The 12513-nt window shown below is 34.5% G+C and overlaps 1 long non-coding RNA gene across 3 annotated transcripts in view; it reads right to left on the reverse strand.

Annotated features, from left to right (window-relative positions):
* Positions 1-12513, reverse strand: part of LOC138837920 (uncharacterized) — a 62371-nt gene that overhangs the window by 16862 nt on the left and 32996 nt on the right. The window lies entirely within an intron of this gene.

The following is a 12513-nucleotide window of genomic DNA, read 5'->3' on the forward strand; positions in this document are numbered from 1 at the left end:
AAAAAGAAATCTTGCTCAAGAAAGAAATAAACAAGGATAAATTTTAAAATTTGATATATATATACATATATATGTATATATGTGTGTGTGTGTGTGTGTGTATATATATATATAGGAGGTTAAGAACATGGAACTACATAGGCAAACAAGAAAATCCCTTGCTATCATGAATCTTTCTCTACCTCCAGGACAGCCTAACAAAAAGAAAACTAAACAAATACAAATTTAAATTCAATGCTTATACACATCTTACGTTATCACTTTCAACCATGAATAGCTCTATTTAATATGTGTGAGTTAGTCTTTCTGTTTTTACAGATAAGGATGTGTAATATCTAAAATAGGGCAAGGAACTTGAAATTGTGAGTTGAACAAATACATAAACTAATTAAGTTTGAATTAATGCTTTGGGGCTCAGTCTCAAAGTTATTGTCTATGTGGAAAAGTCACCTTCAAAATACACAATTACAAATAATTAATTCTAACATGAAGTCTTCCTCGATTAAAGAATGGGAAAAAAATCTTTTTGAAACTGTCTTGAAGGGTAAATGTTTGACTTGCCAGGAATAGTTATGGGTCTGTATAAAAAAATATTTCGATATCTACTTACTGTAAGATGCATCCCAACCCAATAAAATCTAACTTTTCTTAAGAATTAGATTAAATGTTAAAGCATAATTCTGGATTTATTGGAATTACAGATCAGTGTACCAAAACAAAATACAGAGAGAGACAAAGATTCTTTAAAAAATGACTTATTTGTATGTCCCCAATTGGAAATTGCTAGCATGCTAAAATGTTGATCCATTATCATTTGTACCAAAAGTCACTATTCTAATAATTGGGAAAACATGATCTTATCAATTGAATATAATTTAATCAATTTGGTTTGTCCACCAGGCTTTTATTTCATCATCAATTATGTCCAGAGGTTAGATATCTTAAAGGTAAGTAACACTCATTAACATAAGAAACAAAATGAGGTTGGTTGTGGTCTCAAATCTGTATACAGTTGTCATGGGTATTGTTTGTTCCATCTTTTCATGTGCTATTAAATGCTCAACATCTCACACCTCCTCTCTCAGGCTGAAGCCTCTTCCATTATGTCGAGAACTTCATTAGGTATTACTTCATGTCTTTCTTCAGTTCTTCTCATTATTATACTACTGACTACTGCTTCACTTAACAGCTCAGTTGACAGAAATTCTGATGTTACATATTTGAATTAAGGAAAGACAGTGATAAAAAGCTTGTGTAAAGGTCAAAAGCTACGTATATATGGCCATATAAGATGGTGCTAAGCAAAATGAACCCGGAGATAGGGACACAAGAGGTTCTATCTTTGTTGCTGTTGTTTATAATGTACTATGTGATTTATTTTGTTTCTTTTGTATGTTCTTCCCCCATGGTATAATCCTTGTTTTTGATTCCAAGATGCCCTGCATCTTGTATATACATTTTTCTAATTTGGGGAGGGAAGGGAAATAACAAAATTCTGAAATAAGGATATAGGTTGACACATTGTAACAATGAGATATATAAGACACTATGTTGAAAACAAACTTTACTTGAAAATGAACTTTACAACTTTGGGGCAGGGGAAGGAAAAGGAGTTGGAGAGGTGGGGAATGAAGGGATGGTAGGGGAAAACAAAGGAGGGGGAACAATGCTTAATATGAAATGAAATCATTACCTTACTTATGTAATTGTAACCCCTCTGTATAGTACCTTTACAATAAAATACTTATTAAAAAAGAAAAATTATATAAAAAATAAAAACCAAGGAAAATATTTTCCTGTTTCCAGTTTTATTCTATATGAAAACAAGCCAATAAAGAAACAAATCAGTTTTCATGAAAAAAAAGAAAGCTTGTGAGTTCTATGCAAGCTAATTCCTAAACTTAAATGAGTTTCAGTAAAAGTCTCAAGGTATGTTATATTTTCAGCATGACAAATATATATACCTATCCAAACTTTATTTGGATAGGTAATAGGACACAATAGATATTTGAAGTTGTGAATTTTAAATGCTGATCCTTTTAGATAATAAACATCCATATCAGTCATGGGAGAGCCATGATTGTAGTGATAGAAGAGCAAGATCAGTGAAGAATTGACAGCTCAAAATAAAATCACAGAAATATTTAACAATCTAACTTATGAAGTAGCGTAAAAACTAATGAGGAAAGAAGAAATCATTTGATATGCTAGCATATTTGAATGGCTATTTGGAAATGAAACCTCAAACCCATATCAGGATAAAATATAACAAGAAAGGGATAAATTATTCAAATGTAAAATGTCAAAAAATATTCATCTAGTATTTGAATGTGGATATTCTTACAGAAAGCCTTAATAAGCATTAATGGGCTTAATTTATTCATATGAGTTTAAAATGATCATTAAATTTCCTGAGAAAGATTCAATATAAAGATATAAAAAGTGTAATTATATAAAAAGTGTAATCCCCTCCAAGTTAGTAGCCAGGAAGTGGTACATCAGTTTTTGTCAAAAGAAAAAGCATTATAAATATGTTAAAAAACATGTTCTTCCCCATGGTATAACCCCTGTGTTCACTGTATTTGATTCCGGTGCCCTGAATCTTGTATATACATTTTTCTAATTTGGGGAGGGGAAAGGAAATAACAAAATGCTGAAATAAGTATACAGAATGACCCATTGTAACAATGAGATATACCAGACACTATGTTGAAAATGAACTTTACAACTTGGGGATGGGGGAAGGAGAAATTGGGGAGGGAAGGATGGTAGGGGGAAAACAAAGGAGGAGGTAACAATGTTCCATAGGAAATGTACTAATTACCTTATTCATATAACTGTAACCCCTCTGTACAGTAAAACAATATATAAAAACATATATATTAATAAGAAAAAATGAAAAAGCATAGTATGTGTGACAGCTCAATGCCATAGCTTGATCCTGTCTAAGCACCCAAATCTGTTCAGTTGTAGTTAATGGGAGTCTGTGTGTGTCATATTAGTTAGAAAATTACAGGATGAATATGTGGACAATTTCATGACCCCTTAAAGAGTGGGTAAATTCAGTAAGGGCTCTTAAGCCATTTACCAAAATCATATAAAGAGTCACAATAAAAAACCTGAAGTTTGCAAACTACACCACTTCAAATTAACATTATTTTTCATTTTCCCCCTCTGCCAATTTGTTGAGATATTACATATTAGCAAACAATGACGAAGATAATTCAGAACATTAAGGGCTATAGAAATAAAATATTTTTCTATTGCTTATTCATCCTCTACAATAAGCAAAATTTTATCAAATATCACATTGGTAGGATTTAGGGATTTGGGTTGTTTGGTTTGGGAGTGTGTTTCTGTGTGTGTGTGTGTGTGTGTGTGTGCACGAGCGTGCGTGCGCGTGTACATGCATGTATGTGTGGTATGTACATATTTGCAAGTCCTGGGGCTTGAACTCAGGGACTGGGTTCTGTCCCTGATTCCCAGAAGTTTTTGTCTCAAAGCTCAATTTCTGTAATTAGAGTCACAGCTCCACTTCCGGCTTTTTTTCCTTTATTTAATAAATTTTTTTTCTGGAGGTTAATTGGTGTCACAAAAACTTTCCTTCCTGGGCTAACTTCGGACCATGATCTTCAGATCTCAGCTTCCTGAGTAGCTAGGGTGACTGATGTGAGCCTCCAGTGCCAGGCTTGTTTGGGGATTTTTGTTGTATTTTATTTTATTCATGTTGTTTTCAGCTTTTTTCTTATGGGGTTTATATTTCTAATTTGGGGGGAACCCTAAGAAGTGTAACAGCATAGACATTGCTACAGTCTTATGAAAAAAATATAAAGGATTTTCACAGTTATTCAAGGCTCTTTTCTAATACTTTAACGTGAATGTTTGGTGAGTATATTTGGAAAAACACTTTCAATGTAGATTTTTAGATTCATTACATATTTAAGCTAGGGAAGATAACATCACTAAAGGAAAAGACCTGAGACAGAATCTCAAAGAACAAGACTTATGAAGTATTTATCCAAACGTGAGATCTATGAGTGGTTTTATAAAACTATTACCTCTAGTGGGAGACAAAACTACTCAGAAAGAACACAAAGAAACAAATATATTTAGTTGATGTATTTTGTAAGTGGAAGTGTGAAAAACACAGTTACTGAATTGGAAAGGAAAAGAAAGAAACCTACAGTGAGATGTGTTCAATGGTTTAGGAGAAAACTCAGAAGTAATTCAACAGAGATTTATTTCATTCATTGAATCAAAACACCAATGATAGAAGTGAGAAAAGGAATGAAATATAAATTATTGAATAAATATTGATATTTATAAAGCACAAACACTTTTGGAAGAACCATATAATGTGCTGAGAAAGCATAAAATATTTAGAGAGTATAGCACTTTTCAATTTGTATTGAAATGGTGTTCTAATGTGGAAAATTGTACACAGGTACCAGGAGAAATTATCATGAAGAGCAACTCAAAAGACGTAAAGTTAATAATGTAAAATTCTTTCTTGAATAATCCTAGTATATTTTAGTATTTATGAAGCAATTGAATGCAAAGAAGGAAAACAAGAGAACAAGATGGAAGATTAAAAACACTCACCTCTTCCCTGCATCTCTAGAAATCTAAAACACAGAAGATGAGGCAAGTGGCTTAGAAAAGCAGACGAGAATACCAGTGAAGCCAAAACAGACTCGGAGAATCCCATGGGTGTTGAAATCTATATCTATTAAACAAATAAAAGACCCTGATATAAATGCCAGGCAATATGATAGCGGAGAGTGAGAATATCTGCAGAGGGACTGCATGGAGTAAGTAGAAAGGAGGAAAGTGTACTCTAAAGACCCCAGAAGTTATATAAACTGACCCTGCCTACCTAGTAGTGATCTTGAACACAAGCCTCCCATCTGGAAAAAGCTGAAGACCCTGTTTTGCAAATCTCCAGTTCTCAAAGACATGGGCAAATAACTCCCTTAGCTAAGCAGATGACAACACTGAAAATCAGTAGATTGGTGACAAGTTGGACTCAGAACTACAAACAAAGAACTACTAACATGGACACAGCAAGCCATGAACCTGGTGCCACCTTATAGATGGAGTAGTAACTTAGCCATTTTTGAAAAGTGAAAACCTTATTCCCCAGAGCTATACCATACCCTAAGCTTTCCTCCCGTGGACTTGGGTGGATAATACACACCTTACCTATATGGGCCTGGAGTTGTTGCTCTGTAAGATCAGGTACACAGCACAACCCATGATCCCTAAATATTTAGACAACGTTTTGATAACTTCTATTCCAACAAAATAGAACATCCAAAAGAATGAAAAATGTTAAGAAACATCGGAGCTATCAAAACTGCACCAGGAAAATAGAAACAATATAAGCATATCTATAATGAGCAATGAAATCCAAGGAGTTCCCAATGAAGGAAATTCCAAGATTAAATAAATTTATTTCTAAATTCTACAAGTATTTAGAAAGGCAAGGCAGAGAAAAACATCCACAAGTGATGAGGGATACAAGAAGGAACAGATAAATAATAGAGGGCTAACTTAGATCAGAATAGGGAATATCAAAATGAATGAATTGAAATGCATAAATATAATCAATGATGTAATAAAACTTTCTTTTATGGGCTTTTAAAGATCAAATGAGGCTCCCTCAGATGAAAAAAAAATCTTTCGGGAAGAGAGAGACTACATAAATTGAGAAACTTTAGCCTTGACAAACCTTAGAATTCTGGAAAGGTCAAAGATATTTTCTTAGAAGATAAGGTCAAAATTAAAGAATTAAATTTGTAAACTTTAGCTAAGAGAAAATGTAATATGTATCAGAATATAAGTGACCAGGTAAAGAAAAATTCTATTTAGAGAAAGGCTTTAACATAGTTCCAAGGATAAAATAAGGATTAATGTGATTAATTGTAGTGTAATTCAACAAAGCCTACTAAATTGGAAAATGTTTCAATATACAAATTATTAAAAGCTTATTAGTGCAATAATTCCTGAAGTGGTTGAAACATTGTCAGAAATATCTCCATGTTAAAAATAACAGTTTTACTCCAACATGAAACTTGAAACACTAATAAAAATGTGTAAAAACTAATTTTTGTATTGGATAATAATACTAATTGATAAAATATAATGTATTTTCCCAAAGCAGATAGTTGTTTTCCTATATTTAAGCTATTTACTTATAGTTTTTTAAGTACATTTTTTAAAGTTGTGGGCCTTGAACTCAAGGCCTAGGCATTGTCCCTGAGTTTTTTTTTTTGTTTTGTTTTGTTTTGTGAAAAAATCTTACAGAGGAGTTACAATTACAAGGGCAATGTAATGAGTACATTTCTTATCAAGCATTGTTGCCTCCTCCTTTCTTTCCCCTTCCCATCCCTTCTCATCTCCTACCTACCCCCACCAATCCCCCTCCCTCCGGACAAAGTTGTAAAGTTCATTTTTCAACATAACGACTTATACATCTCATTGTTCCAATGGGTCCACTTGTATCCCTATTTAAAAATTTTGTTTTTTCCCTTCCCCTACCCAAATTATACCGACATCAAAAACAATGAAAGCAGGGGTCATACTGTGGGGGAGAAACATACAAAGCAACAAAGAAATCATCTTATAAATATGTTAGACACAATAGCAAGAAAGAAAAAAAATTGAATACTTATCTTGGGATTCATTTCACCTAACATCAACTTATCTGACCTTTTCTGCTTGTCTCAGACATATACTAGTTATTGCAAATAAGGGAAACCATGGGACCTATGTTTCTTTGGGCCTGGCTTACGTCACTTAATAAAATTTTTTCCAAATCTTTCCATTTCCTAACAAATGGGGCAATGTCATTCTTTCTGATGGAGGCATAGAATTCCAATGTGTATATATATACTACATTTTCTTGATCCATTCACCTACTGAGGGGCATCTGAGTTGATTCCATATTTTAGCTATGGTAAATAATGCTATAATAAACATAATCATGCTGGTAGCTTTAGTATGGTCTTGTTTGTGATCATTTGGGTAAATGCCCAAAAGTGGGATTGCTGGGTCACAGGGAGGCTCTATGTGAAGTCTTTTGAGGAACCTCCATACTACTTTCCAACGTGGTTGAATAAGTTTACACTCCCACCAACAATGCAATAGGGTTCCCTTCTGCCCACATCCCCTCCTGCATCTGTTGTTATTACTTGTTTATAGCCATTCTAACTGGGGTAAGGTGGTATCTCAAAGGTGGTATCTCAATGTTGTTTTGATTTGCATTTCTTTTATGGCTAAAGAGGCTGAGCATTTCTTTATGTGTCTATTGGCCATCCTTCTTTCCTCTTCAGAGAAGTTTCTCTTTAAGTCTTTAGCTCACCACAAATCCCTGAGCTTTTTTGCTCAAGGCTAGCACTTCAACATTTTGAGCCACAGAGCCACTTCTGGTATTAATTAGAGATCAAGTGTCTCGCAGACTTTTCTGCCTGCCTGGCTTTGAACTGTGATCCTTAGATCTCAGCCTCCTCTTCCTCAGCTAGGATTACAGGCCTGATTCACCAGTGCCCAGCTTAAAATTCTTAACTATTAGCCAAGCACCAGTAGCTCACTCCATCCTTGCTACGCAGGAAGCTGGGATCTGAGGATCGCTGTTCAAAACCAGACTGGACAGGAAAGTCTGTGAATCTCTCATCTCCAATAATCCACCATAAAACCAAAAGTGGTGCTGTGGCTCAAGTGGTAGAGCATTAGCCTCGAGCTGAAAAGCTGAGGAACAGCACCAAAGCCCAGATTTCAAGCCCCATGATTGACAAAATAATATAAAATGAAATAATAAAAAAGTATCTATTATTAAAATGGAAGCTTTTTATTTTGAAAGTTTCAATAAAATATTTAGAATTTACCAAGAAGAAAAAAGGAGGTACATTTTTATGCTTATAATTAGGAAAACAAAACTAATTTCTAGAATAATTTCATCCTGGAGGCTTATGAATCAACTAAGCTTAAATTGAATTACTCCCAGTTCATCTCACTCTTTAGAAGAGGAAAGTAATATAAAAATTTTGAACAATCCCATTTTAGGCTTACTAAGGACTATTCTGTATTCATTCTTGTGCTTGCATTGCTGACTATGTCACAGAAATCAATATATTAAGGGTTGAATGAAATTTCTTTATAATGTTTTCCATGGACTGTGCTATTTTTTTTAGAACACTTGGGAACCATTATGTAGTTTTTATAGGCCTTTTGTTGAAACTTCACAAATGTAATGTAACATAGGGGAATATGATATGCCCATTTTCTGATAAAAGTCCTTTACATTTTAATGTTGTGTGGGTATTAGGCAAAACTTAGCTATTTCACAGTCAAACCCATCACCACTAAATAACTCAGGTTTCCCAAAAGCTATAATCCCAAGCATTTCGGGATTTATAATCAGTTCTGTCTGAGGAGGATATCTATTTTGGTGCACATTCTTGTAATATGACATTTCATAAGATAGCTATTATTGAAGACTTTGTTGTCACTCACTCCATTCTTCCCTATAATAACTGGTTTCATTCAGGAGTGTATCATGGGGTATTATTAACTCATTTGCTCTTGGACTTCCCTCCTACCCATCTTTTCTTCTGCCTCTTTAAGTTGTCAGTCCATTGTGTTCAATGAAGCATCAGAAAATATCAGGTTCTTTCAGGAACACAGCAGGTGTGCATTTATGAAGCATACCGGACTTATTAGCAACAGTCAACAAATGAACGTCATTGTTCACAAACCTTGTTAGGTGAATAGAAAACAGTAATATAAAAATAGAACTATTTAGCTGGGTGCCGGTGTCTTAAGCCTGTAATCCTAGCTGTTCAGGAGGCTGAGATCTGAGGATCATGGTTCAAAGCCAGTCCAGGCAGGAAAGTCAGAGACTCTTGTCTCCAATAAAATACTATAAAGCCAGAAGTGACACTGTGGCTCAAGTGGTAGGGCACTTGCCTTGAACTCAAGAGAGTGTGGGGACAGTGCCCAGGCCCAGAGTTCAAGAACCATGACCGACAAAAGAAAAAACAAGAAATTATTTCTCTCCCACATTTAAGTAAGCTTTTAGAAATTATGATGAAGTAGTCTCGCCCCCAGATTCCAATAATGATAGCAAGTTTCCTTTTATTTTTCTCAGCCTAAGTTCTAGATTTGTTTTTTGCTTTGTTTATTTCCTCTAAAAACATTAGTCACTTATATGTTTACCTTAAAATTAACTGGAATATGGATACAGTCAAAGATAATGAATAGAAAACCTATCTTTCAGAGAATAAAAAAAATCACATTCTCAATCTCTAAAAACATTAGTCATTTATATGTTTACCTAAAAATTAACTGGAATATGGATAAGGTCAAAGATAATGAATAGAAAACCTATCTTTTAGAGAATAAAAAATTCATATTCTCAATCTTTGTGATCTTCCATAAGGGATTGAAATTGAATATTTCCTCTTTTCTTGTTTCATTCAGTAAAATAATAGCAATATTGCCACACTTGAAACATGAGAGTGTCGGAATTGTCACAGGTATTCCAATTTGAGATTTAAATGAAGTTGGATAATGTAATAAATGGATTTAATGTATAGTTTTAGCTAATATCATTCTAGTCTGTATACTCCATGGAATGTATCTTCAACTGGCATCTTACTTTGGCAGTAGAGTTTGTGTCCCTTTCTTTCCCTTTCTTGCCCCCTCCCCCACTGTTCCCTTCCTTTCCCCTTCCATTTTCTTTCCTTCCTTATTCTTTGAATATGATGTAGTATTAGTAAGATCTTTGGGGGGTTGAATATAGTATTAAAAACTATGCTGTTTTTTTGAACACAGGTCTCAAATGGCCTTGGATTTCGGCCTCAGCTGAAAGACTAATATGTCCTAGGCTGTTGGAGGATGAGGAAATTTTTGAAGCAAATCTAATGACTGAATATACAAACCTCACAAAACGAGTCCAGATCATTAAAGCCTAACTCACACCAGGACAAATGCCTAGTAAACCAATAGAGTAATTAGAAATAATAAAATTTGGAAGCCAACATGTTTTGGAGATGCTTTGTTGTTCAATGATAATTTACTAATGGGAGACTATATCTGTACCATTTCTCAGACAAAATATCCACCACACAGGAATGTCTAAGTCATCTTTTCAAATAAATGAAAAGTAATGTCACTGTATCTATAGTGGTTTGAAGAGTTCCATACAGTATGATTCCTTCCATAATTTTTCTTTTGATCCTTAGCCACCAAATTTATATTTCATAGTACACTACCAGTTCCAAACCCAGCTCCAATCTGAATACATTACACTTTAAATTTTACACTATAAATTCTGCCTTCTAAATCCCCAATAACCTTATAACTTAATAAAGTTGGAATCCGTCAGAAAACAGAGATGATAAAAAGTAAAAGGGTAGAAGGATTCCAAAAGTTTTCATTTTTTAAATTTTAATTTTTATTGTGAAAATACCATACAGAGGGGTTACAATTACATGAGCAAGGTAATGAGTACATTTCTTATCAAGCATTGTTGCCTCCTCCTTTTTTTCCCCTTCCTTTCCCATCTCTGTCCCACCAAAGTTGTAAAGTTCGTTTTTTGACATAATGTCTTGTACATCTCATTGTTGCAATGGATCCACCTGTATCCCTATTTAAACCATTTGTTTTTCCCTTCCCCTCCATAAAGTATACCAACATCAAATACAGTGAAAACAGAGGTTACCGTGGGGGAGGGACATACAAAGCAACAAAGAAATCATCTTATAAATATGTTAGAAACAATCACACACACACAAAAAAACATTTGATGTCATGTCAAAACCAGCTTTACAATGTCGGTGTGGGGGGGGGAGGGGGGTATAATTGGGTGGGGGGAGGGGGGTAAAATTGGGTGGGGGGAGGGGGGAGGCAGGGAAGGGAAGTGAAGGGTAAACAAAGGAGGAAGCTGCAATGCTTGGTAAGAAATGTATGCATTATCCTGCCCATGTAATTGTAGCCCCCCTGTACAGTATGTTCTCAAATAAAATAAAATACAATTAAAAAAAAAAAAAACATTTGATTCCTTATCCTGGGGTTCATTTCATTTCACCTTACACCAACTTATCTGACCGTTTCTGCTTGTCTCAGACTAGTTAAAGTTTTATAAACATTGATAAAAATCAATGTTTATTCAGATATCTAGAGTAGATGTTTTACCTATTTTGATTAGGAGTTTGGGGCTGGAACTCAGAGCCTGTGCGATGTGCCAAAGCCTGTTTTGTTTTTTGGTTTTTGGTTTTTGGTTTTTTTTTGCTCATGGTTAATTCTCTTACCTCTTTGAGCCACAGCTCCACTTCCAGTTTTATTGTAGTTCATTGGTGATAAGATTCTCACAGACTTTCCTGCCCAGTCAGTCTTTCAACTGTCATCCTCAGATCTCAGTCTCTTGAGTCGCTAGGATTTATAGATGTGAGCCACCAGCACCTCACTTGGATCAATTTTGAATCAACCAACCAACCAATTTTTATTCTTTTTTTTCAAATCAATTTCTCAAATATCAAATTCTCAAATCATTGTGATGGGATAATTCAATACATGCTTTGTTTCTGTATCATTTAAAAATAACAGGGTATAAATTTGTCCTATTTATAATGATAAAGTTTTCACGATAGGGAGCAAACATATGAAAAATGCTCAATTTCTCTAGCCATAAAAGAAATGCAGGTCAAAACAACATGAGATACCACCTCACCCCAGTTAGAATGGCTATAAACAACTAATAACAACAGATGCTGGAGGGGATGTGGACACAAGGGAACCCCACAGCATTGTTGGTGGGAATGTAAACTTGTTCAACCACTTTGCAAAGTAGTATGGAGGTTCCTCAAAAGACTTCACATAGAGCTCTCCTATGACCCAGCAATCCCACTGTTGAGCATTTACCCAAATGATCACAAACAAGACCATAATAAAGCTACCAGCATAACAATGTTTATTATAGTATTATTTACCATAGCTAACATATGGAACCAACCCAGATGCCCCTCAGTAGATAAATGGATCAAGAAAATGTGGTATATATATACACAATGTAATTCTATGCCTCCATCAGAAAGAATGGCATTGCCCCATGTGTTAGGAAATGGAAAGACGGGAAAAAATTATATTAAGTGAAGTAAGCCAGGCCCAAAGAAACATAGGTCTCATGGTTTCCCTTATTTGCAATAACTAGTATATGTCTGGGACAAGTAGAAAAGGTCAAAAGCTATGTACATATGACCAGATAAGATGATGTTAAGTGAAATGAACTCCAAGATAGGGAAACAAGTGGTTTTTTCTTTCTTGCTATTGTTTCTAAAGTATTTATAAGGTACTATGTGATTTTTTTTGTTTCTTCGTATGTCCCTCCCCCACGATATAACCCCCATTTTCATTGTATTTGATGCTGGTATAATTTGGGGAGGGGAAGGGAAAAAAACAAAATGTTTAAATAGGGATACAGGTTGACCCATTGTAACAATCAGATGTACAAGA

Source organism: Dipodomys merriami, unplaced genomic scaffold (genome assembly GCF_024711535.1).
Source record: "Dipodomys merriami isolate MVZ:Mamm:240054 unplaced genomic scaffold, mDipMer1.0.p SCAF_10, whole genome shotgun sequence".
NCBI classification, from domain to species: Eukaryota; Metazoa; Chordata; class Mammalia; order Rodentia; family Heteromyidae; genus Dipodomys; species Dipodomys merriami.